The 26579-nt window shown below is 41.5% G+C and overlaps 1 long non-coding RNA gene across 12 annotated transcripts in view; it reads right to left on the bottom strand.

Annotated features, from left to right (window-relative positions):
- LOC144288108 (uncharacterized) overlaps positions 1-26579 on the bottom strand; it is a 206241-nt gene that overhangs the window by 170383 nt on the left and 9279 nt on the right. For 8 of the 12 annotated variants that reach the window (XR_013356102.1, XR_013356075.1, XR_013356086.1 and 5 more), the window contains exons 4-5: positions 19913-20101; positions 13656-13791 (exon numbers count right to left, since the gene is read on the bottom strand). This is a non-coding gene — a long non-coding RNA (uncharacterized LOC144288108). Of the gene's footprint in view, positions 1-10540; positions 10753-13655; positions 13792-17384; positions 20105-26579 lie in introns of those variants that run through there. The other 4 variants (XR_013356123.1, XR_013356093.1, XR_013356130.1 and 1 more) reach the window with 4 other exon arrangements.

Raw genomic sequence — 26579 nt, 5'->3', positions numbered from 1 at the left:
TGCCCCTCTCTCCCTCACACCTGCATGTGCTCACGTGATCTCTCTCTCTCCTTCTCTCTTAAAACAACAAAAACAAAACAAAACAAAACCAAAAAAAAACCTCACCACTTTTCCAAACTAAAAAGGTTCTGAGACCCAATTTCCATGTAGCAGGAGTGGGGTTCCTTCACAGCACCGATTTTCAGGACATAAGCAGGGTGTCCCACAATTCAACTCAATTCTGACATTCTCTACCTGGAGCTGGCACCAGATTCCACAGGTTAAGGTCTCAGACCTACAAGACTGGCCCAAGCACTACACCCCCAATTTCAGACATCAGTTAGAAGCCCAGTTTGTCTCCTGGGCTTCTGACCAAGAGGTTATGGATTAGAAGCTCCAATGACCCCTGCCTTGGGTGGATTAATGTTAGGGCAACTCACAAAATGTTCTACTTACTGAATTACTAGTTTATTATAAAAGGATATAACTTAGGAACAGCCAGATGGAAGAGGTGCATAGAGGAAGGTATGCGGAAAGGGCACAGAGCTTCCATGCCCTCTCCTAGGCATGTCACTCTCCCCAGATCTCCATGTGTTCATCAACACTGAAGCTCTCTGAACCCCTCCTTCAGAGAAACAGGGTTTTTATGGAGGCTTCATTATAGAGGCATGATTGATTAAATCCTCGGTCATTGGCAACTGATTCAACCTTCAGCCCCTCTCCCTTCCCCAAAGGTCTGGGTGCAGGATAGATAGTTCCAACCCTTTAATTACAGGCTTGGTTCTCCTGGCATCCAGCTCTCATCCTTAGGTGTTTCCCAAAAGTCATTTTATTAACATAAGAAAAGCCCTTAAGCTCCTACCACTTAGGAAATTCCAAGGGTTTAGAGAACTGTGAGCCAGGAACCACAAACAAAAACCAAATATGTGAAAAATATTTGATTTGATTATCTGAATGGCAAAATATACGTTTCTCTTTTTTTCAAAAGATATATTTCTTATAAATCGTAATATCACATAAACTGATATTTTTCTTTAAAAGTAGTATTTAAAGTAAATACAAAAAGATGTTAGCCGTGCCAAGTCCTAAGTGGTAGGAATGTGGATGATGGTCATTTTCTTCTTTGACTTTGCTGTGCATTTTTCAATTTCCAAAAATTAACAAGCAAATAAGTAAGAGTAGAGGAAAGAATGTTCCTAGCAAAAGAAATGGCATGAATGCAGAACCTAGGGGAAGAAGGAGATTGGCATCCCTCGGGAACTAAAGGAGGACAGTGTGGACCAGAAAGTCCTACAATGTGAGGCAGAGGAGTAGAAAACCACCACCAGAGCTTGCTGGCCACTCTGGAAACCCGGAATGTCATTTATAAGCTTGCCCCTGATCAAAATTTAATCCTCTCCAAAAACTTCACTTCTGTCCTCAGCCACAACTAAAAATATTTCTTTAATACTTAAAAATTGACAATGTTCAGGGATCCCTGGGTGGCTCAGTGGTTTAGTGCCTGCCTTTGGCCCGGGGTGTGATCCTGGAGTCCTGTGTGGAGCCTGCTTCTCCCTCTGCCTCTCTCTCTCTTTCTCTCTCTCTCTCTCCTCTCTGTGTGTCTCTCATGAATAAATAAGTATTTTTTAAAAATAAATAAAATAAAATAAAATAAAATAAAATAAAATAAGTCAACTCCAACGAGCTACAAATGAAAAATTAGCTTTGCCCTATGCATTAAACCCTGTTTAGTGTTTCAGAAAGTTTCTCCAGAAACGTCACTCCAAATGTCAGCAAAGACAATAGTCATTTAAAACTAGGTGGCAGCACTTACCTGCCACAAATGGAAGTCACACTGCTGTCGTCTTCCAAACATCAAAAATAATCAGGGATCAAAAGTAAAATTTCTATGAGTTCATACAAACAATTTTGTTTATAAATTTCAAACAGTGTTAATATTAGCTCATCCTTTTCTTTTTACTATTCAGTTGGTCTAAACTAAGTTCGAGTTCAAGAGCTCTTAACAGTAATACTTGTTTAGATATGAGAGAAGAGCCACGGCAGTTGGGAAGCTCCTCTATGACCCAGGTCTCTGCTTCGAGGTCCCACCAAAGGGTTGGTTCACAATCATTACCGCCTAAAATCCAAGAAGCCATTTAAGAAATAGAGCAATATCAAACATCAGTCTTTCTAGTTACCAAATCTTTCTTTTCACACACATCATCTCACTTAAATTTTCACATTATAAAAAAAAAATAAAAATAAAAAACATTTTCACATTATTAGGCAATTATCAACATCTTCCTTTTACAAGTGAGGTACTAAGATTCAGAGATACTGAGCATCTTACATGAGGTCACAGTGCAGAGCTAGATAGAGTCCTGGTCTTTTTGGCTCTAAATTCAGGGGCTCTTCACCTGACAAAAGTAGTTGACCACCCTATCCCGAGAGTAGATTCATGGCCGCTATTCCTACTCCACCCCACCCAGTTATTATCCCATCACCTTATTATTTCCCTCCAAATAATATCCTGTCTGTTTCCTTCTTCCTCTCTCAATACCTAACAAGATGGATGTACGTTCATTTTGAACATATCTTCTAGAACATGCTCTCTACCAGGGTAGGGACTTTGTCTTGTCCACAGTTATCATCAACATCTACAACAGTGTCTGGAACACAGCAGGCATCAATAAAAATGAAATGAAATGAGTGATTTCTCGGACGCAAGACTTGTTTAAAAGTTTTAAAACTTAGAGCATGTCTAGGGTTACTATCATAGGGGCCATTAAGAAGTAATATGCTTTTGAGACTCCTGGTTGGACCAAGATTAAGTCAACCCAACACTAATGTTTTCCAACAAGACTGGTCTTCCAGGGGCGCCTGGCATGGAGTCCCACATCGGGCTCCCAGCTATGTGGGCAGCCTGCTTCTCCCTCTCCCTCTGCTCCTCCCCCTGCTTGTGCACTCTCTCTGCCAAAAGAATGAATGAATAAAATCTTAAAAAAAAAAAAAAAAAAGACTGGTCCTCCAGAAGATATAGCGTCCTCACTTCTGTGCATCACCACATTGTGTCTGGCTCCAGGAAAATCCAGTTCTATTTTTTCTTAGGAAAATCTGGTTTTGTAAGATATCCTTGATGTTTTATGGTGTATAATTTTATTTATCTTCATTTATACTGTTAGATTAAAACACAAACATGCCCTTATTAAGGGCCTATTACTTGCAAGTCATTTGCTTCATATAAAATAATTTTGCTTACATAAAAAGTAACTTGATTTTTTAAAAGTAATTTCATAGTAGGGACTCTTGGCTTCGGGAGTTTACAAATCAGTTTGAGGAAAAGGAAAAAAAAACAATGAGGAGGTCAACAGAAAGAAAAAGATATAAATAACAGCCCAACATAGACTATCATCACATCGTGCCTCAACATTTGTTGTTAAATATGAACAAATTGGGATCCCTGGGTGGCGCAGCGGTTTGGCGCCTGCCTTTGGCCCAGGGCGCGATCCTGGAGACCCGGGATCGAATCCCACATCGGGCTCCCGGTGCATGGAGCCTGCTTCTCCCTCTGCCTGTGTCTCTGTGCCTCTCTCTCTCTCTGTGTGACTATCATAAATAAATAAAAATTAAAAAAAAATATGAACAAATTATTTGCTTTAGAAATTCACAGAAAGGAAAACACTTGAAGCTGGACTGGAAAGAAAAAACTTGGGGGAAGACAGAAAATGGATTTAAATTAGTCGCTGAAGAATGAGTAGGATTTTTTTTTTTTGTACCAAAGTACAAAAAATGAAAAAGTCATGAAACCTCAAATAAATTCATTTTGCTAAAGAAGAGAGTATAGTTTAGTGAGTAACCAGAAGGAAGGCTCATAACAGAATGAGGTCAATCACTGAGGATCATTAATGCCAGGATGAGAAGTCTGAAATCTACCTCATAGGCAACAAGAGCGACTTGACCTTTCAGTGGAGGGCTTTCCCATGATCAATGTGGTATCTTAATAAGATTATCCTGGCATGGTAGGAGACCAAAGGATGTGAGGAAGCTGCCACTAATCCACTCAGCCTCCCTGTAAGGGAGCTTTCCAGTGTTTATATGAGCTTTGAGAACAGAGTTACCTCCCCAACAACAGTTTCTAGATGAGTATCTCCAGGATGTTCACTGCTGCACATACCTTGTTTAATTGAAAGAGATCACAGATAACTAAACAGCAGGCTGACATATTCAAGCTCTGCGAGTTTAAAGAAGACAAGTCTTCACTCAGCCCACACCCAATGTGTAAGCAGGAGACGCCCTCCATGCGGCTCACTCCTCCCTTCTCTCCGGACAAAACACCTGCGTCACCAGGTCACCTCATTTTGTTCTGATCAAGTTCACTTGTTAATATTTTTATGAGATCTGTGAGTATAACATAAAGATCTTGATGCTGTTCCTTATCCTCTCTTATACCTGATTTCAGTGCTCATGCTGTTGGGTCCTAAGACTTTGGGGCTTCAGATCCTTTTGCTTTGCCTTTCTTTGCGATGACAATGGTCACGTCTTTACCACTGAGTCAAAGACCGATTTTTTGCCTCTTGGGCCGTAGTCTTTACCTGTAGGGCTTCATCTTTTGTGACAGATTCTGTTGCCGTATAAGGGCTGTGAGTTGTTTCCACTCTTCAAAGCACTGTAAATAAGGGGTGAGTCTGTGTATCCTGCAAAATGGCATCTTGAGAAAGAAGCCTAAAACGCACCCAATCCCTTTCTGTTCTTGGCATAAAATATACCCACCAGCATAAAACTAGGAGATTATGCCTCTAATGGTTCAATCTCAGACTTACCTTTATTATATTAAACACTTTAAAGGACATACAATTAATGATACAGCTTCCCAGGCAGATATTATCAATCCCCTAATACTTCCTAATAAAATCCTTTGAAAGGAAAGAAACTAACATTGTGGGGGTATCTTAGGTACCAGGCCCTCCTCTAAGCAGTTATCATACATTATTCATTTCATCTTCAAAACAATCCTTTTAGGGGAGTATTACCCCCATTTTACAGATGAGGAAACTAAGGTTGAAGAAAGTTAAGTCACTCGGCCAAGGTAACATAGATTGTAAGCCGTGCACCCCAGATTCAACCTCGCCCCATCCTCATTATACCAGCTGGCTCACCTTACCTTCAAGCTCTGAACAGTGTAACCCCAAACTGCCTTCCCAACCTAGGACACACATTTTCACAGCTCTTATTTTGTCATATATACATCAAAGTTGTTTCTCCAATATAATTTTAATTATTTCAAAAAAAAAAAAAACATCCCAGAAAACCAACCGGCGATAGTTGGGAAAGCTGAATATATACACATATTTTACAACCCAGCCATTCTGCTCCTGGGTAAATACCAACAGAAACGTGCAGGTATTTTTTAATTTTTTTTATTTGAATATAGTTGACACACCATGTTGTATTCGTTTCAGGTGTACAGCATAGTGATTCACCTTCTCTAAACACAATGCTATGCTCACCACAAATGTAACCACCATCTGCCATGGAAGGGATAAATATTTACACAAGGGAAATATAAACAGCAATAAGAATGGGCAAGCTGCAACAACACATGCGTAGGAATCTCACAAACATAATGTTAAGCAAGAGAAGCTGGGCACAAAAAAAGTACATACTCTGTGGTTCTGAAGGAAGTTCAAAAGCATGTAAAACTTTATCTGGCATATGAGAAGTTAGAATAGCAGTTATCAGCTCCCCAGGCGCAGGGGAACAGATGTGACAGAGGGGAGCTGATGCCTTAGCACAAATCCAGGCCCTGCACCAAACTGTAGAGTCCTTATAGTCTTCAAGCCATGCCTCCACAATGGAGGGGGTGGAGAGCCAGTTCTACTTATTAAGAATGTTCTTAATGAGGAAAAAAAAAGGAAAAAAATTTTAAGATTTTATTTATTTATTCATAAGAGACAGAAAGAGAGAGAGAGAGAGGCAGAGGGAGAAGCAGGCTCTATGCATGGAGCCCGATGCGGGACTCGATCCCAGGACTCCAGGATCATGCCCTGGGCCGGAGGCAGGCACTAAACCACTAAGCCATCCAGGGATCCCCCCAAAAAAGAATTTTTTAAAAGATTTTATTTTTTATTAGAGAGAGAGAGAGAAAGAGAACAAGCAGGGGGGCAGGGAGGGGCAGAGGGAGAAGGAGAAGCAGACTCCCCACTGAGCAGGGAGCCCCACTTGGGGCTCAATCCCAGGACCTCGAGATTATGACCCAAACCAAAGACAGACGCTTAGCCAGGTGCCTTAGAAAAAAGAATGTTCTTGATGAGGCAGTAAATATTATTAATTTTACTAAGTCTTGCCCTTGAATATACATCTTCTTAACATTTTAATATGATAGGGGAAGAGGGGGGTGGTGGGGGTGAATGGGTGATGGGCACTGAGAGGGGCACTTGACAGGATGAGCACTGGGTGTTATTCTGTAAGTTGGCAAATTGAACACCAATAAAAAATAAATTTATTATTAAAAAAACATTTTAATATGATATGTAATAGGAGATGACATGTGAAGTGTGCAGGAAGCCCATCTATGACATTCTTAGTACAATGGTTGTTGTCTGGAGCAAAAGCGCTCTATGATAATTTGAGCTGTAAGCAAACCTCACCGCTCTTTTGATAGAATGTCATTTTTATTTAAAAGGAAAACTGGCAAATTGGTAATTCAGTTTGGCTCCACCTCCCCAAGGGAGGAGTATCAAAGAATTTGTGAACATATCTCAAACCTGCCACATCTCCTTGGGAGGCTCTCATCTCCCCTGGGGGAAGGCAGAGAAGCTGGGGACCAGGCCCAAGACTTAATGGTCACAACAGCCAAACTCTACAGAAGGATAAATTCCCAACAAAGGCAGGTCTGCTGTACCAAGGTCAGGGCCCAGTGGGAAAAAAAAATGGAATGAATTAACTGGATTGATGTCCCTGAAAATCTTGAACACCCAGATTCCCCAGAGCCCTCTGAGCCTACAGGAGTGGTCCGCTCCTTCCCATTAAGGGCAAACCTCTCATTCCCCTCTGCTTGCAGATGATGCAGAGGCTGCTCCCTGACAAGACAATGTTCACACACTCACCCCCACCTCTGCAGGGTTGTGGTTCCTCAGGACCTGGCCTTCTGGAGACTAGGATTTGAGTCTCCAAATGGTGATTTAATCTTAAAATTAGGATTGAGTCACAATATAACCCCTTGGGCCTGATAAGAAAGGAAAGCACTATAGCCCAAAGAAGCTAGCATGTGCCAGCAAAAGCCAGGAAAGCACCAGTAAGACTGGATTCTGAAGTGTTTGATCAAGATGACTGGAACATAAGGAAGAGATTATCCACTCTCTTATCCACTTGCAAGCACCTTCCCAAGATGCAGGATTTAATAGTCCATTAAGATTATTAATTGGGGGATCCCTGGGTGGCTTAGCGGTTGAGCAACTGCCCTCGGCCCATGGTCCTGGAGTCCTGAGATCAAGTCCCACATCGGGCTCCCTGCATGCAGCCTGCTTCACCTTCTGCCCGTATCTCTGCCTCTCTCTAGCTCTCTTTCATGAATAAATAAATAAAATCTTTAAAAAATTGTTAATTGGTGGGACGCCTAGGTGGCTCAGCAGTTGAGCACCTGCCTTCTGTCCAGGGCATGATCCTGGAGTCTGGGGATTGAGTCCCACATCAGGCTCCCTGCATGGAGCCTGCTTCTCTCTCTCTGCCTGGGTTTCTGCCTCTCTCTCTCTCTCTCTTTCATGAATAAATAAATAAAATCTTAAAAAAAAAAAGTATTAATTGGTAGGGCACCTGGGTGGCTCAGTCAGTTAGGTATCCAACTCTTGATTTTGGTGTTGGTGAAGGTGAGAACTCTAATATTTTGCTGGCAGAGTAGAAAATGTCATAAATACTTTGAAGAACTCTTAGGAAGGTTGTTAATTTAAACTCAGCAATCCTAGATATTTATCCAAAGGAAATAAAAAGCCACAAAAAGCCTTGTACAAGAATGTTCATAGTTTTATTTATATTAGTGACAAAATTGAAAATGGTCCAGGTGTCCATAGTTACAGAGATAAACTGTTGTGTAGTCATATAAGAGAACTGGACACTTGAGATCTATGCATTTCACTATATATAAATTATACCCTGAGTAGCATAAATAATCAAACTTCATTCTTCTTTCCAAACCTTTTCCTCCTATTTTTTTATCTTGGCACATCACCATATATTTCTTTTTTTTTTTTTAAAGATTTTATTTATTTATTCATAGACACAGAGAGAGAGAGAGAGGCAGAGACACAGGCAGAGGGAGAAGCAGGCTCCATGCAGGGAGCCCGATGTGGGACTCCATCCTGGGTCTCCAGGATCACACCCCAGGCTGCAAGCGGTGCCAAACCGCTGCACCACCGGGGCGACCCACCATATATTTCATAGTTTTCAAGCTCAACTCATTCTAGACTTCTCTCTTCCTCTTCCTGCCACCTTCATCTACTCTATTACCAAATCCTTTAGAGTTTAACTCTGACTCTCAGATGTCCCTTTATTTCGTTACTAATGACTTAGGGTTAGTTCATACCCCTGGGTTAATGAGAAAAACTAATAACTGGACTTAGCCTTTCCTAGTTAATTCTCTACAGTGCCAACAGAGTGATCCTCCTAAAATTCATAATTTATCATGTCGCTCTCTCATTAAACATTCTTCAGTAGATTTACACTACCTGTAAAAGAATACCTAAACTAGCAGAACAATGAACTAAGTGCTACCTGGTCTAATCTATGAACATGCCCAAGGCACGTCATGTCCAAAGTCAGCTAGTTCTCCAGTAGAGGCCTAACAAGTCTCATTTTCTATCTGGTGACCTATGCATTCATATTTCCAGTTCAGGTGGGATATCTTGGATTTCATAATCATCTGGATCCAGGAACAAATGCTCATCCTCCCCACTCCCTGCCTCAGGGACAGGAGTCTCCATTTCCAGCCACGAAGACTCAAAGTGTGGAGGAACCAGCGGGTCCCTTCTGTCCGCTCCCACATCAGGTGCAAAAGTGCTACCTTGTCAGCTTCAACAGCACCCATTACACTGCCTTTGGGGAGGGTAAGGGAGGGACAGAAGGAGAGAGAGGATCTAAAGCTAGTTCCAGGGGCCCCTGGGTGGCTCAGTTGGTTAAGCATCTGCATTCAGCTCAGGTCGTGATCCCAGGGTCCTGGAATTGACCCTCGCATCCTGCTCCCTGCTCAGTGGGGAGCCTACTTCTCTCTCTCCCTCTGCTGCCCCCCCTCCTGTGCGCGCGCTCTCTCTCTCTCTCTCTCTCTGCCAAATAAATAAATAAAATATTTTTAAAAATAAAATAAAATAAAGCCAGCTCCATGCCTAGCATGCAGCCTGACAGAGGACTCGTTTTCAGGACCCTGAGAGCATGACTTGAGCCGAAATCCAGAGTTGGACGCTCAACTGGCTGAGCCACTCAGAAGCCCCATAGCTGCCTTTTCCTAATGTCAGCCCCATATCTCCCCTCTTTAATATTATAGCTGTTGTCTCTTAACTTAGCTAGTTTGTGCTATTTCAAATGCAACTTGGAGGATTTATATCCAACGTACTGACATCATACATGGTTTAGATTTGCAGCATCCCAGAGATTTCCATTTTCCCTGGGGATCCACCATGACTGTTGCTTTAACTGGATTTTTGTATTACAAACTTCAAAAAGATTAGCTATAAAATAAGGACCCTTAGTGATCGAATCAAGTGTCCATTTTCATGATTCACTTTATCTCAAAGTTAAGATTAGAGGCTTGGCCTAACATCAAAACAAAGGCTTTCCTTCACCTCTTTGACTATATTTGAGCAAAAATTGAACTGCTTTTGTTGGGGTCGCTATCTATAAAAGAAATGGCCGGAGTGTGGCAGGTTATGAGATGCCTTAAAACAAAAGGTATTTTTCTAATAGCCAACGTGCTAGATTAAAAATGGCCATAAACTGACACAGCTTCCATTAGAGGTGTCGCTGTCCCTTAAATTTGGGCAGGTTCTACAACTGCTTTGACCAGCAGAATACTGCAAGAGTGATGCCATGCCAGTTTCAGGCCCAGACCTCAAGAAAAAAGCAGCTTCATTTCTTGTGTCTTGAAACAGAGCCCTCAGCCACCATGTAAGAATTCCAACAACCCTAAGGCCACCCTACTGACACATAGGGAGGTCCTGAGGCTGCATGAATAGATAGACATGCTCAGCCAGCCCCCCGGTGAGGTCTCAGACATCGTGGAACATAAATGATTCCTCCTCACAGTGTTCTGTCTGAATTCCTGTCCCACAAAACTACAAGAAAAATAACAAAATTAATGTTGTTTTAACTCACTTAGTTGTGGGGTAATTTGTTACCTAGAAATTGGTAACTAGTACAATGCAAACCTGATACAATTAGAAGCTTTCAACAGAATTCTCAGTTCTACAGAAATACATTGCCAATGAAAACAATCTGATTATTCTTTTCAGATATCTTTATGAAATTATAAAGTAAATCTATTAAGTATGAAACAAAGATAAAAGTGGAACGTTTGTATGTGTTTTTTTTTAAACACATACCAGGAGTTAATTTTTTTTCTTTTTTTAAGATTTTATTTATTTATTCACGAGAGACACAGAGAGGGAGAGAGAGAGAGAGGCAGAGACATAGGCAGAGAGAGAAGCATGTTCCACACAGGGAGCCTGATGTGGGACTCGATCCCGGGACTCCAGGACCATGCCCTGGGCCGAAGGCAGGCACTAAATCGCTGAGCCATCCAGGGATCCCCTGTATGTGGTTTTTAAAAAGAGACAATTATGGGTTAATATTGGAATACCGACATATTTTGCTCTTCAGAATGCATATCCAGAAGAACATGTCAAATTCCACTTCTGGATGATTCCTATGTTTACACTTTGACAGACTCTTTTTCAAAACAAAGCATTCTGTTCATATATTTATCCAATGAATATTTATTGGATACCTACCCATGTGTCAGGTTTCATTCTGAATGCTAAAGATAGTGATGAACAAAACTGACAGTTCCTGTCCTCTGAGAGCTTATAATGAGTGATAAAATATAAAAACCAGTAGGCCACAGTTAAGCTCAAATATAGGAAAATCATCTCAGTGGACAAGGTACAGAGATATACACAGTGGTGGCAAGAGGGCAGCCCTAGGCTTACTGGGGTCTAGGGACGGATCCCAGCACTGACAACCAGGAAGTCAATTCCTATGTGATAAAGGAGTCTTGCTTTCTGCAAAACTATAGTCCCAAGCCAGGCTCTTTCTCTTAAAAAGAAGCTGAAAAGCCCCCAAAACTATATATATAATATATATATGTATATAATATACTATATGTTAACCGACTTGAATTTAAATATAATTAATTAATTAATTAATTAAAATCAAAGAAGCTGAAAAAGACAGTTGCCAAATGGGGCTAGTTGCCCTGTCTCCACAGAAGGCTATAAGTCTGGGTTGGTGAAGAACAGAGGATTCATGCCAAATTGGATCCAAGATTCCCAAATGTGATCACAGAACAGGGGCACCCAAGTATCATAAGAAGATCTGGTTCTGGGCTGGGGGCAGACAGCAAACATGTGATGGCAACTATTAAAACCATAAAAACGACCAGACAGGAAGCAAAGAGAAAACTCATCTGCAAAACTCTACATCTATTTATGCGAAACAGATACCACTGAAATTAAACATAACCAGAACCTCTAAAGTCCACTTAAAATGTTTTGTCTACATAGAAGAAAGCTGTACTACCACTTTGTAAGGAAAATCTGTGCTTTCGTTTGTCATCTACTGAGAGTTTTTATTCTTGTTCCTAAGTGTTTAACAATTGCTAGAGTGGGAAAACAAAAATTAGCAGCCTGCCAAGCACTTATGAGTCATAGCTGTTTATGAGTCTATTCAGCTGACTAGCAGCCACTGTGCAGCCTGGGAGAGGGCTGTGGGGCCCACCCCAAGTGAGGATGGCTTTCCTCTCTAAGGGGAGCCACTAAAACTCTAATGAATGGACAGAAATTAGCATAAAATATTCTCACATACAGATTCAACTACATTAAGACAAAAATGAAACAAGGAGAGGGGTGCCTGGGTGGCTCAGTCAGTTAAGACTCTGCCTTCAGCTCGGATCATGATCCCAGAGTCCTGGGATCCAGCCCCATATCAGACTCCCTGCTCCGTGAAGAGCCTGCTTCTTCCTCACCTGCTCCCCCCTGCTTGTGCTCTCTCTCTCTGTCAAATAAATAAATAAAAGCTTTTTTTTTAAGTAAAAAATAAATAAAATGTTAAAAGAAATCAAGCAATTGAAGTAAATACCTATCCACAGTTTGACAAGAAAGTGGTCAGGAGACAATGTCAAATAGCCCTCAGGCTCTGAAGCCAGAATAATGGGATTCTGATCTTGACTCTGCCAGGTAATAGGTGTGAAATCTTCGTGAGACAACTTTGCTTCTCTGTGCCTCACTTTCCTCACACACTCACATACTATATTGGCATGCACATATTACATTTTAAGGGGGTCTTCATAAATGAAACTGAGTAGCAGAACAATATTTTGATAAGAATATATTTTACTTTGGGGGCCCCTGGGTGGCTCAGGGGTTGAGCATCTGCCTTTGGCTCAGATCGTGATCCCAGAGTCCTGGGATCGAGTCCTGCACCAGATTCCCGGCAGGAAGCCTCCTCCTCCCTCTGCCTATGGCTCTGCCTCTCTCTGTGTGTCTCTCATGAATAACTAAATAAAATCTTTTTAAAAATACATATATTTTTTATTTTGTTTTGCATCAAGAAAAACCTCCAACACATACGTTTCTTGTGGCTATCTAATGGAGCTGCCCCTAAGAACCCTTTCATTTCTAGATGGGGCTACGGACTTTGTCTTTTATTTTTAAATAGGTTATCTTTCCATACGCTCGGGAAGGAAGAACTGTGTTTAAAAAGCAAACTCCCCACCCCGGAGGAAGCATCTGCTTTGCCCTCGTGCCCCTGAAGCCCACGCGAAGGTGCAGGAGCATCTCCTGGGTAGCTGCCCCACTCCCGACAGGACTCGGGGACTCTGTCCTAAGAGAGCAGAGGGACGGCGGGAAGACCAGCCCACTCTGCACCTGCAACTCCGAGCCTTCCTTTCCCGAGACCAGCGGGTGCACGGAAGGCCGGGCGCGCGGAAGCGCCGCCCCTCACTCACCTGCGGGCGGATCGCAGCTCGGAGCTGGGCTGCAGCACCTCCCCGCCGCGTCCCGGGCTGGAAGGCGGGGCGAGGGGCGGGGCCGCGGCGGGGGCGGGGCCAGGGCCCGAGTCACACCCACCGAACCTTGGAGCCGGGCCCCTCCTCCCCCGCCTCCCCTCACTGCGCCTGCGCCGCGCCCGAAAACGCGGGGCAGGCTGGGAGGTAGCGAGGGGAGGGGGGAGGGGGTCGGTGCCCTGGCGGGGAGCCACCTGTTGTTGCTGCTGGAGTGTTAGCACCAACCTCCCTGGATCCGGGCGCCGGCCCCCTGAGCCTCCAGGCCTTCCCAGGCCCCAACCGCCAATGGGGAGAGTGAACATAACCATCACCCCAAAAAGTTTCCTTCTGCCCATTTGTAATCCCTCCTCCCAGGCACAGTCTACCATGATTGCTTGGGTCACTATAGATTAGTTTGCATTTCATGGAATTGTATATAAATGGAGTCACGTACCGTGTGCTTTGGAGGGAGTTGGAAATCAGGCTTCATTATTTTTAGATTCACCCATGTTGCATTCACTCCTTTAGATGGATTGCAGCACCAATTGTTTATTCACACGTTGGACTTCTGGGTTGTTTCCAGTTTCTGGCTATAGCAAACAAAACTGTCAACCTCGACGTACAAGTGTTTGTATGGACATATGCTTTTATTTGGATTTATACCTACGAGTGAAAGGGCTGTCATTATGATGGGTGTCTGTTTAACTTTTTTAAGAACACTGCCAAGTTGTTTTTTCAAAGTGTTGTTCCATTTTACATTCCCAACAACAGTGAGAGTTCTAGATTCTCCATATTCTCACCAAAACTTATTAGACATTCTAAAAGATGTGTAGTGATATCTCCTCGTAGGTTTAATTGGCATGTATCTAATGACTAATAAAATTGAACATCCTTAATGAAAAATAAATAAATAAATAAATAAATAAATAAAATTGAACATCCTTTCATAAGCGTATTTGCTATCCAAGTGGCAGTTCAATTGGGTTCTTCATTCTCTTACTAATCAGTGTTCCACGTTTTTTTACATAATTTGGGTGTGTCTTTTAAGATATGTGGTTTATGAATATTTTCTTCCAATCTGTGGCTGGTACTTTCATTCTCTTGAAAACATGTTTCAAAGCAGAAATTCTTAATTTTGATACAGTTCAACACATTTTTTTAAAGATTTTACTTATTTATTCATGAGAGACACGCAGAGAGAGAGAGAGAGAGGCAGAGGGAGAAGCAGGCTCCATGCAGGGAGCCTGATGTGGGACTCGATGCTGGATCTCCAGGATCACACCCTGGGCTGAAGGGGGCACTAAACCGCTGAGCCACCTGGGCTGCCCAGTTTAATACATTTTTAATTTATGTTTTTGGTATCATATCTAAGAAATCTTTGCCTAACCCAAGGTCCCAAAGATTTTGTCTATCTTTTCTCTACAAGTTTCATAGTTCTAAATTTTAAACTTATGATTATGATTCGTGCTAACATTAATTTTATATATAGTGCAAAAGATGGGTTGAAGTTAATTTTTTGATTATAGATACCCAATTTTATCCAATTATTTATTGAAAAAATATCCTTTCTCCACGGAATTGCCTTTGCCACTTAGCTGAAAATCAATTGATCATATAAATGTGGGTTTATTTATGGAATCTATTCTGTTCATTGATTTATCTATCATGACATTGATACCACATGGTCTTGATTACCATAGCTTTATACTAAGTCTTGAAATAAGATAATGTAAATCTTCCCACTTTGTTCTCTTTTCTTAAAGTGGTCTTAGCTATCTCCTCTGCATTTCCAAGTGAATTCTAGAATCAGTCAATTTCAACAACAACAAAAGCTGCTGAGATTTTTATTGGAACTGGAAAGGATCTATAGATCAATCTACATCAAATCTTAAAAATATTGAGTTTTCCAGTCTAGGAATATGGTATATATCTCCATTTACACAGGTATTCGGTAATTTCTCTCAGAAATGTTTGTAGTTGTTAGTACACAGGCCTGGCACATCTTTTATCAGGTTTATCTTGGGACGTCTGGGTGACTCAGCAGTTGGGCAGCTGCCTTCAGCTCAGGTGGCGATCCCAGGATCCCGGATCAAGTCCCACATCCGGCTCCTGCAAAGAGCCTGCTCCCCCTCTGCCTGTGTCTCTGCCTGTCTCTCTCTCTCTCTGTGTCCCTCATAAACAAATAAATTAATCTTTAAAGAAAAAAAAGATTTATCTCTAAGCTTTTATACTTTTAATAGAATTGTAAAAGGTATCATTTTTACATTTTTAATTGTCTACTGCTAATATATAGAAATACAAATGATTTTTGGGTTTTTTTTTAAGATTGTATTTATTTATTCATGAGAAACACACACAGAGAGAGAGAGAGAGAGAGAGAAGCAGAGACACAGGCAGAGGAAGAAGCAGGCTCCATACAGGGAGCCTGATGTGGGACTTGATCCCAGGTCTCCAGGATCAGGCCCTTGGCTGAAGGTGGTGCTAAACCACTGAGCCACCCAGGCTGCCCACAAATGATTTTTGAATGCTGATCTTATATCTTGAAAACTTACAAAAACTTTTTTTTTAAGATTTTATTTTATTCATGTATTCATGAGAGACACAGAGAGAGAGGCAGAGACACAGGCAGAGGGAGAAGCAGGCTCCATGCAGGGAGCCCGACGTGGGACTCGATCCTGGGACTCCAGGACCACGCCCTGGGCCGAAGGCAGGCACCAAACCGCTGAGCCACCCAGGGATCCCAACTTACAAAAACTTACTCACTTATTAGTTTGAGTAGCTTTTTATAAATGCCAAAAGATTTTCTATACAATCATACCATCAATGAATAAAGACCATTTTCGGGATCCCTGGGTGGCGCAGTGGTTTGGCGCCTGCCTTTGGCCCAGGGCGCGATCCTGGAGACCCGGGATCGAATCCCACGTCAGGCTCCCAGTGCATGGAGCCTGCTTCTCCCTCTGCCTGTGTCTCTGCCTCTCTCTCTCTCATTCTCTGCGTGACTATCATAAAAAATTAAAAAAAAAAATTGTTAAAAAAAAAAAAGAATTGTTAAAAAAAAAAAAAAAAAAAAAAGAAAAAAGACCATTTTCTTCTTCCTTTCTAATTTGGATGACTTTTACTTATTTTTCTTACCTTATTGCACTAGCCAGAAACTCTAGTACCATTTAATGGGGAATAAATAGCCTTTTCAATAAATATGGCTGGGTCAGTTGAATATTTGTATAAGAAAACATGAACCTTGACCCCTACCTCACATCATACACAAAAATTAATTTGAGAAGCATGTGAAAAGTAACACAATAATAGAACTAAAGAAAACATAAGAGACCATGTTAAGGGGTAAGGACAGGCAAAGATTTCCTTAATGGAACACAAATAGCAATAATCATAGAAGATTAATATATTAATTCAATTTAATTCATAAATAAGCTTAAGTTATATTAATTAAGTTAATGAAACTTCGACTCATCAAAAGACACCATTAAGAAAGTGAAAAAGGGGCACCTGTGTGGCTCAGTTGGTTAAGGGTCCAACTCTTGGTTTCGGCTGTGGTCATAATCCTGTGATTGTAGGATCCAGCCCCCCATCAGACCCTGTGTTCAACATAGGGTCTGCTTCAAGATTCTCTATTTCTCTCAAATAAATACATAAATAAATAAATAAAATCTTTTTTTAAAAAAAGTGAAAAAGTAAGTGACAGACCAGCAGGAGATGTTTGCAAAACACATATTGACAAAGGACTCCTATAAATTAATAAGAAAATTTCTGGATTAATTTTAGGGAAGGGGGACAGAAGACTTGTGCTGACCTTCACAAAAGAGAATCTCCTAATGACCAATAAGCAGAGGAAAAGGAATTCATCATCATTAATCATCAAGGAAATGCAAATTAAACCCACATAAATTTCCAGTAAATGCTGGAAAACTGGCAGCATTTACTAACGCTAAACATACATGGGGCACCTGGGTGGCTCAGTCCATTAAATTCCTGACTCTTGATCTCAGCTCATATCTCAATCTCAGGGTCATGAGGTCAAGCCCTGCATTGGGCTCCCCATGGGTGTGGAGTCTACTTTTTTAAAAAGAAGTAAACATACAGATTTATCCTATGAACTAACAATTTTATTTCTGGGTATATGCCTGATACAACTGAGTGCTTATGTCCACTGAAAGACACACAGAAGAATGTTCATAGAAGCTTTATTTGTAATGACCAAAAACTAGAAGCAACCCCAATTCCATCAACAATAGAATGGGTGACCATATTTTGTCGCATCCATATAATGAAATACTATTGTACCAAATGGAATACTATAATAATGAAAAAAAAAGACAAACTATTGCTTCACACAAGCACCTGGATGAATATCACAAATGTAATGCTGACAAAACTACCCAGCCACAAACGGTTACATCTGTATGATTCTATTCACATGAAATTCATAAAGAGGCAAAACTGACCCATGGTTATTTTTGATGAGGGGATTGATAACAACTGGGACAGAGGACAAGCAATCTCTTGGGGAACCAGAAATAATCTATATCTTTATCTGCGTGGTGGCTAAGCAGAAATACACACATGTAAAAATATACTGTGCTCACATAAGATTTATGTGTTTTACATAAGTTATATCAACATAAAACTAAAGTATCTGTTTCTGAACATAATTATTCAATTCTACTGATACATATGCCTATTTCTGGGCCAAAGTTGCATTCTTGATCACTATAACTTTGTAGTAGGTTTGATGTCTACAAAACAAGTCCAACTCTTTTCCTTTCTTACACATATATGCTTCCAGGTGAATTTTGGATCAATTTTTCAAATTCCTCAGAAAACTCTACTGGAATTTTTATTGGAGTTATGCCACATTTGTAGTTTATTCGGAGAGCATTTATATCTCTATAATATTGACTCTTTTCATCCAATTAACATGGTTCATTTATTCAGGAATTTCAGTCAAGTTTTAAGTTTTTCGTCATGTAGGATGAATATTTTTTGTTATATTATCATGTATATCTATTAAGTAATTGTGGTTTCTGTTGGTATTATGAAAGAAATGTTTATCCTATTACATTATGTAATCTTTGCTACATTCAAAGACTTCAAAAAAAGTATATCTGGCCATTTTGTTGGATCTCTTCATTCATTTTCATTAAACAAAGTACTACAGTTTTTCAGTTGACTCTTTGAACTTCTAGGCATAGGTAATGTATTAAACCTTTTCTCCCCTTGTATAAGAGTCTGACTTTTGGTTAATTTTCTCACTATGTTTTCCTGGAAACAGATAAAAATGGTATGTCTCAACAATGTTACTAGGCAGCATTGCTTATGATAAAAATGACCCCTGGTTTGGAACTTTTATCTGGACAGAGAGTCACTACAGGCTTGGATTCCTTTTCTAACCTGTGAATCTCTTGTGGGGACCATAGAAGTCATGATTTTGCAGTTGTTTCCAGAGATATTGTTTGCCAGGGGGCATGAAATCAGGGCAACTTGCGTACCTGCCCTATGTAGCCCTTATCTTCTTGCACCTGAGCCATCTGCTGAGTGAACTGCTCCAAAGATTCCCATTGTTGGGAATATCTGACACTGACTTGCTGGCATGTGTGGTTCCTGTCCTATGACTTCTGAATAGGCCAGTGTCACTATAGTGACTAGGTCTTATGAGTGTGAATATTAGGTTGAATCTAAGAAGACCTTCCCATGGCATCGCAGAGTGATGGCAGCAGTAGGGTAAACCTTCAAAGCCTTGAGCTCAACCAATAGACTAATTGGGGAAGGAAATGCGAAAAAGGCACTGAATATCTGGGTGGAAGAGTACTTTTACCCATTCTCTGCTGTAGAAAACTTTGAGGCATCTGACAGGGGATCCCCTGTGGGACAGATGCAGGTTGGAGTAAAACCAAATTCATCCTGAGAGGAGAAACTGCTCATTGTCCATGAAAGGGATCTGGCCAGAAACCCAGCTGGGCTACATAGATTCATGTCTAACTGGGTAAGGTGTTGGAGGGGGGCCGCGCAGACAGGAGAATGAACTCAAAGACCGCATTCTTGTGAGGGGGCTGCCACCTGATAAATGAGGTGGAACCGCCAAGTTCACTCCAACTCCATTCAAACTTTAATCTACATGGAGGAATGTTTGAGATCGCCCATGCGAGCAAAGGGCAAGGGTAGACACGTGGCTGTGTGGTGGCCAGCAGGTGCAAGCAGGGCTCCAGTGACCACAGGATTTGGGGCCACCAATAAAAAATTAAAGAAAGCTTTCTATGTGCAGAAAAGGGTAACTAACCCCAGGCCAACTCCAGAATCCGACAATAGCTATGGGAGGAGTGCTTACAGGAGTTTAGCACAGCATTGGAGCCTGATCAATGTCTTCTGCTGCCATCTAGTGAAAATTGAATGCAACCATTTTCTAAAGTGCCAGACACCAGATTTTTAAAGCAATAATTGGTTATTATAAAGGCCTGAGCTGTACCTTCCGACTAGATAAGAACCCTTGATTTACACAGCATATAGGGGATAAAGGATTACTTTTCTATAAAGTTTAAATTTCATGGTAGTATGTTCAGTTTGTTAAAAATTATCATGTAATATCGTTTGATGTAAAATTCCTAGAATTCGCAGAATAAAAAGGGTTTTGTAGGCACTATGAAGACAGATGGCCAAAGACCATTCCAGTTGCCCAGGGTATGGAGGGGACATCCTTACCCCATTAGGTAATATAAACTCAGGTAATCGAAAGACATGCTATCTTGTCCTTTTCTTTGATAAAGTTTTCAACACAGGTGCCTGGGCGGCTCATTTGGTTAAGTATCCAACACTTGATCTCAGCTCAGGTCTTGATCTCAGGGTTGCAAGTTCAAGTTCCCATGTCGGGCTCCACACTGGGCATGAAGGCTACTATAAAAAAAAAAAAAAAAAGGTGTTCAACAAGTCATGGGGGGTGGACTCCTGGCAAAGGTTTAATGCTTCTGCATGAGAATCTAATCCTAAATTTATTTTCCTGAGAGTATATGTCAACTATGTTGCTAGGCAACATTGCTAACAGTATAAATGATCATTGGTAAATTGCACTGGACTGATAGATAAATACCTAATGAGAAAACCACCGTTTTGGGTTTCCTTAGTGTGGAACTCTTGTAACTGGGCACATCCCTTGCAGAGACTGGAAGCTGTGCCTCTAGAGTTGTGAGATTGCCTCCTGGGAGGCATGGGCACTTAGAGCAGCTCTCGTAAAGGCTGGATGTGGATCTTGCCTCCTTGCACTTACTGAGTGAAATGTGACAAGCACACTCCCTGCAAAGAGCTTCTGGAGCTGCCCTGCTGATTGCTATGGTTCTTGCCCTCTTATCCTTCTCAACAGGCTGAGCTTGAACAAGCCTGGTCACCTTGTGAGCTTGAACAAGCCTAAGAACACCCCTGAAGGGCCTTGCCTAGGTAAGTATATCAGTAGCCAAAATGACTTTTTTTCTTCTCCTTTCCACAACTACACTCATTTCCTTTTCATTTGTAATTTGTTATAATTTGTTGAATTATAGTGAATGGTGGGGGGAAGGGGTTCAGTGAGTGAAGATGAAAGAGGGAATACCTTTTCCCCTCATTTGATCTTTTTCACCTTTTACTATGAAATAATTTTGAACTTAGAGAAAAGTTGCAAAAAGAATATAAGGAACTCCTAGAAGGCCACCTGCCTGGCTGGCCCAGTCGAAAGAGTATGCAACTCTTGATCTCTGAGTCATGAGTTTGAGGTCCACATTGGGTGTAAAGATTACTTAAATAAGTAAAACTCAAAAAAAAAAAAAAACTCCTAGAAAGACTTCACAGAGATTCATTTTGTTAACATTTTGCCTTATTTGATGTATTTTGTTTTTACTTTCTCTCTACATTTATTATAATTGTTGTTGTTTGAGAATAAGCTAGACCCATCAGATCCCTTTACTTTTGAATATTTTATTGTGCATTTCCTAAAAACAAAACATCTACTTGCACAATCACAGCATAATTCTCAAAGTGGGAATTAACATTAATATAAAGCTATCACCTAATTGACATACTTATGAAAATTTCACCAATCATCCCAATATTATGCTTTATAGCATATTTTTTCCTGGTCCCAGATCCAATCTTTTAGTTGTCACATTGCTTTGGGTTGTCTTGTCTCATTATTCCTCTTTAATTGGGGATAGCTCCTTAGCCCTTTTGTGTTTCATGGCACGGGAAGTTCTAAGAGTACAGGGCTTGTTTTGGCAAAATGTCTGTCAGTTTGGATTTGTCTGATGTTTCCTCATGGTCAGATTCAGGTTTTGGGCCCAACTTTAGGGAACTCTACTCTGGCCCTCCTTGACCTGCATCTCCCAAGTTGAGAGCGAAGAAGGCAAGCCCATAGGAGCCTGCCCACTCCCCCTTCTAGACCAAATATCAGCAAACCTTTTCTTTAAAGGAACAGAGAATAAGTATTCTGGGATTTGCAGGCCAAGACCTCTGCTATAACCACTCAACTGTGCCATTGTGGCAAGAAAGTAGCCATAGATAATATGCAAATAAATGAGAGTGGATGGGATTCAAATAACATTTTACTTACGGATGTTATAGGCAGAGAGGAGCACCTGGGTGGCTAAGTAGGTTAAGCATCCAACTCTTGGTTTCAGCTGGGGTCACAATCTCAGGGTCATGAGATGGAGCCCTGCCACAGACTCCTTGCTTAGCAGGGAATCTGCTTGAGATTCTCTCCTTCTCCCTGTGTCCCTCTCCCTGCTTTCGAGTGCTCTCTTGCTCTCTCTCTCACCTCTCTCTCTCTCCTTTCTCTAAACTAAATAAATGAATCTTTAAAAATAGAAAAGAAAAAACAAGCTGAGATGATGCCTGGGTGGCTCAGTTGGTTAAGAGACCAACTGTTGATTTCAGCTCAGGTCTTAATCTCAGGGTCATGAGCTCAAGCTCCACACCGGACTCCATGCCCAACTTTAAAAAACAACAACAAAAGAGCCAGCAGAGAGCCTAGATTTGGCCCAGGAGCATAGTTTACTGACCCCTATTCTAACCCATACCCTGGCCACCCAGAGCTCCAGAATGCCAGGCCCAAACAGCCTCATGCTCATTACCAGGGCTGGCCTGTGTGGATCTCTCTTCCCCAACTCTGCTGTCCTAAGGCAAGGTGTATTAGGCGTGTGCTTCCCTAGGCTTGAGTGAGACCACAGTGTGGGAAAGAGCTGACAGCGGGAGAAGAAGAGGGACTAGACCACAGTCGGGGCTGACGTCCCACGTCTCCATGTTCCAGTGTGGGAGTCCAAGGAGTCAGAGAAGTCTACATTTAAACTCAGTCTTCCAGCTTGGTTTGAAGGTATAATTCATCCAGAGAAAAAGAACATATTTTATTTAACCATTTATGGCTTGAATTGTAACTTTTAAACATTTAGATACATGTATGTGGTCTCCATTTATATTTTGCCCTTGCCCCATAATGTAAGGGGAAGCCTGTGCAAAAGCATGAATACGTCTCAGAACAACCTCAGCCAGGCCAGAAGAGCCCCCACGGGTACTCATGTGCAAAGGGATTCTACAGGCTGACTCCAATCTCCACATTGCTCCTGGGAGAGTCTGCAGTGATCTGTGGCAAAGCTGCCCAGCCTCCCTCGCCTTCAGCCACTTGGCTTGGCAACAGGCCCCAGGCTCAGTGCTCATATTCTCAAAGACAGAATAGGGATGACCCCAAACTGGGGTTCCTCATTGTTCCTATCATGTACTTCTGGAATGTCTTTTCTTTCCAGTTTATCTAACTTAATTTCTTTGAACCTCTTGATATTTAATATTATGTCTTGGGGCAGATGTAAAACCTCTGAAGGTTTCTTTGAATCCTACTCTCATTCATTTAACATACCACCACCACCACAGTGACTACCACCATCTCTGTCATCATCACTGTTGCCACCACCACTGCCACCACCACCACCACCAACATGACCACCATGACCACCACCAGGACAACCATGACCACTACACCACTATAACCACTACTGCCACCACCATGACCACCATGAGTACCACCACCTTGACTACCACCACCTCTGCCATCACCACACTGCCACCACTGCCTCTGCTCAGCACACAGCCTTTGAAGCACATTTCCCTCACCCAAAACACTCCAAAGCCAGAAGATGCTGTAGGGAGTTGCCATCTTACCAACACTAGTGCATACTCATGTCTAAGACACTTTGGAATTCCAGCTAACTACGTAAACACCAATATGGTGCCCGGATCTTGTAAGTGGTGAAGTGTATCTGGAAAGATGACCAATTCTTTAAAATGTTATTCTATGAAGTACCTCTAACTTTTAATATTTTTTTAGAGATAACTGTTGAGTATTGGTCTAAATATCATCATTTTCAATAAAGTAATACTTTCAGCAAGGCATCCAATAACATCTAAATTTAAGAATTACTGCTATGTAATTTACATAATTACTAGAATATAGTAACATATAATTTACTGTTCTTTTCATTATTTTGCTCAATTTTTTTTTACCTTTGTTCTAAAATTGTTTTCTATAAACTCTGAAAGTTGTTCTATCGTAATTTGTTTCATTTTATGATGCTTTGAATCTCCAGGAGAAAGCCATTTTTATGAAAGTGTTTTTGCAATACTATATGGATGAGTTACTCTATCATTTTTATTTGCCAATAGTTATGCCTATACTTATCGTAATTTACTTACTTATATCTTCAATAACTCAGGTCACTGTCAGAACACATAATTAGTCAAGATATGAGGTAGAGCAAAAACAGGAGTTTTGCACACAAGGATACAGAGCTGAATCAGTCATTACTTTCTCTTCTAGCTGGGTAGACAGAACTGAGGTTTGGAATGAGATTTGGATTGAGAAGCCATGAATGCTGGTCTTTGCTTAGCCATTAATCCCCTGAGGTCAAAACCACCAACTTCCCTGGCCCTTAGTTTTCTCCCCACTGGAAAACTGGAGCATGATAATACTGGTTCTCTGCTCTGTAATGCAGGTCATAGGAAGATGAAATGATAAAAGGCTTTATTACTAGTACATTCATGTGCCAGTTGTTATCATTTCATGACATGTAAAGGCTGTGCATGGGACCATGATCCCTAACGCTGTAGTGGCATTCCTTTCCTTTGACAGATGTCATCTGAACAGATAGCAGTGCACTGGAGGGATCCTCTCTCTCTTTGCTGGAATTGCACCTTGGAAATAAGTGTCTTCTTAAATTTTGTTTGTTATATGCCTGCCTTGCTTCACCCTAGCCATGGCCCTGGCACCCTGGGAGAGATGCTTACAAAGCTTGCAGATACAGAATAAGCCATTGGAATTGTTTCCTGGCCTATCATGCTCTGGTTATTGAAGCTCCATCACAGAGGGGTTTGGCCTTCTGCATTCCTCCTGCATCCCTCTGCATTGAGCTAACATGGGCCTAGAAGTAATTAGATTTTAACTTGTGGCTGCCCACTGACTAAATCTCTCCCCTCTGCAAACTTCATATGTATGCATACATGTCAGAAAAAAAATCATAAGAGCAGCTGTGAAGCTGTATTGTAGATTCTCCTTTGTTCTTTGGTGGTTTTTGTTGTTTTGTTTTGTTTTGTTTTGTTTTGTTTTGTTTTGTTTTGTTTTAGAGAGAGAGAGCACTTGAGCAGGCAGGAGTGGGGGGGGCAGAGGTAGTGGGAGAGAGAGAATCTTAAGCAGACTCCATGCCCAGCATGGAGCCCATTGTGGGGCTTGATTTCAGAATCTTGAGATCATGACCTGAGCTGAAATCCAGAGTTGGAGGCTTAACCAACTGAACCACCCAGGTGCCCCTGTAGACTCTCTTTTGAATCTTGGACCTGGGGTTGATGTATCTCACCAAATTTGGGGAATTTGGGGCACTGGTATTCTGAATATATTTTCTACCCCATTCTTTTTTTCCTCTCCTTTAGCAACTCCAAAAGCACATATATAGTAGACCATTTGATATTGTCCCAAAGGTCGCCGAGACTCTATTCATTTTCTTTGATTACTTTCTCCCTATACTTCATTTGAATAATTTCTATTGACATGTCTTCAAGTTGACTCTATGGTATTCAGCAGTTCCAGTAGGCTGTTAGACCATCTCAGGGATATTTTGATTTCTGATAACTCTCAACCTGGGCTTACTTGCAAGTCATGATCCTTTTGGTTTTCAATAAAAAGATGTAGGACTTTATTGAGCCCCTCCTACCTGTCAGGAACTGAACTTCAAACTAGTACAGCCGTTTCTCCCTAAAATTGTAGCCAAAACTTTCAGCTGAGTTCCCTGTGGTCTTGCCATGAGCATTTTCTCTTTAGGGGTCAGCCAGAAACTTGAGGAAATTTATATGCACATTTTTTAGTTTCTCCCTATAGCTCTCTCCTTTCTGGGAAGTATCCCCTCAATTCCCAGCTGTTTTGGCAGCCCTGAAATCTACACTTAGTCTTTTGAGCTAATAGGGCCACCACTTTATATTTTAACTCTACTGAGCTATGTGCCATGTGTTCCTGAGGACTGGAAGTGCCCTCAGAGGAAAAGCCTAATAAATTAGAGCTAACCCGGTTTCCATCCCTTCTTTTGTGACTCCTGCTCCCTTCAATTCCTGCCTGCCTAAAGGTTGTTTACTAGTGCCTTCAAGCAATAGCATTAAAAAATGTTCTTTTGGGCAGCTCAGGTGGCTCAGTGGTTTAGCGCCGCCTTTGGCCCAGGGCGTGATCCTGGAGACTCAGGATCCAGTCCCATGTCCGGCTCCCTGCATGGAGCCTGCTTCTCCCTGTGCCTCTGCCTCTCTCTGTGTCTCTCATGAATAAATAAACAAAATCTTTTTAAAAAAATGTTTGTTTTTTTTTTGTCCAGGGCTAGTAGTAGTTATTAACAGGTAAGTAGGTCCAATACAAGATACTGTCATTTCTAGAATTAAAACCCCACCTTCCATAGCATTTTATTTATTTTTTAAAGTCTTTTTAAGACTTTATTTATTTATTCATGAGAGACACAGAGAGAGAGGCAGAGACTTAGGTAGAGGGAGAAGCAGGCTCCCCATGGGGAGCCTGATGCGGGCGGGACTCAATCCCAGACCTCAGGATCACAATCTGAGCTGAAGGCAGATGCTCAACCACTGAGCCACTCAGGAGCCTCAGAGATTTATTTATTTGAGAGAAAGAGAACCTGAGTGAGGAGAGGGGCAGAAAGAAAGGGAGAGAGAATCCTCAAGCAGACTCCCTACTGAGTAGAGAGCCTGACACAGGCTGGATCCCAGGACCCTAAAATCCTGCCCTGAGCTGAAACCAAGAGCCAGATGACTTAACGGACTGAGCCACCCAAGAGGCCCTCCATAGCATTTTAAAGGAGCCTCTTTTCCTCTG

This window comes from Canis aureus, chromosome 1 (genome assembly GCF_053574225.1).
Source record: "Canis aureus isolate CA01 chromosome 1, VMU_Caureus_v.1.0, whole genome shotgun sequence".
NCBI classification, from domain to species: Eukaryota; Metazoa; Chordata; class Mammalia; order Carnivora; family Canidae; genus Canis; species Canis aureus.
This window is presented reverse-complemented; position numbering and strand designations above follow the sequence as displayed.